This window comes from Enhydra lutris, unplaced genomic scaffold, assembly GCF_002288905.1.
Source record: "Enhydra lutris kenyoni isolate GAN:26980312 unplaced genomic scaffold, ASM228890v2 scaffoldscaffold119, whole genome shotgun sequence".
NCBI lineage: Eukaryota > Metazoa > Chordata > Mammalia > Carnivora > Mustelidae > Enhydra > Enhydra lutris.
The window spans coordinates 1,171,555-1,172,482 of record NW_019154203.1 but is presented as its reverse complement, the minus strand read 5'-3'; positions in this window follow the sequence as shown (position 1 = coordinate 1,172,482).

The following is a 928-nucleotide window of genomic DNA, read 5'->3' as shown; positions in this document are numbered from 1 at the left end:
TGGGGAGTTAGGAGAAGGGAGTTGGGGGAAATTGGAAGGGGAGGTGAACAAAGAGAGACTATGGACTCTGAAAAACAATCTGAGGGTTTTGAAAGGGCGGGGCATGGGAGGTTGGGGGATCCAGGTGGTGGGTATTTTAGAGGGCACGAATTGCATGGAGCGCTGGGTGTGGTGCAAAAATAATGAATACTGTTACACTGAAAAAATAAAAAATATTAAAAAAAATTGAAGCAGAAGGAAAACTTCCAGACTCTTTTTAGGAAGCCAGCATTACCCTGATCCCCAAACCAGGAAAAGACACCAAAAAAAGAGAATTTTAGACCAATATCCCTGATGAATATGGATGCTAAGATTCTCAACAAGATCCTAGCTAATAGGATCCAACAGCACATTAAAAAGTTTTGGATAATGCCAGTGGCCTCAACATGAGGCAGGAATCTATCAAAATCCTAGAGAAGAACATAGGTAGTAACCTCTTTGACATTGGCCACAGCAACTTCTTTCAAGACATGTCTCCAAAGGCAAAGGAAACAAAAGTCAAAATGAACTTTTGGGATTCATCAAGATCAAAAGCTTCTGCACAGCAAAGGACACAGTCAACAAAACAAAGAGGCAACCCATGGAAAGGGAGAAGATATTCACAAATGACACTACAGACAAAAGGCTGATATCCAAGTTCTATAAAGAACTGAATCTCAGCACTCAATAAAACAGATAATCACATCAAAAAATGGGCAGAAGACATGAACAGACAGTTCTCCAAAGAAGACATACAAAGGGCTAACAGACACATGAAAAAATGTTCATCATCATTGGCCATCAGGGAGACTCAGATCAAAACCACATTGCAGGGACGCCTGGGTGGCTCAGTTGGTTAAGCAGCTGCCTTCGGCTCAGGTCATGATCCCAGGACACTGGGATCATGACC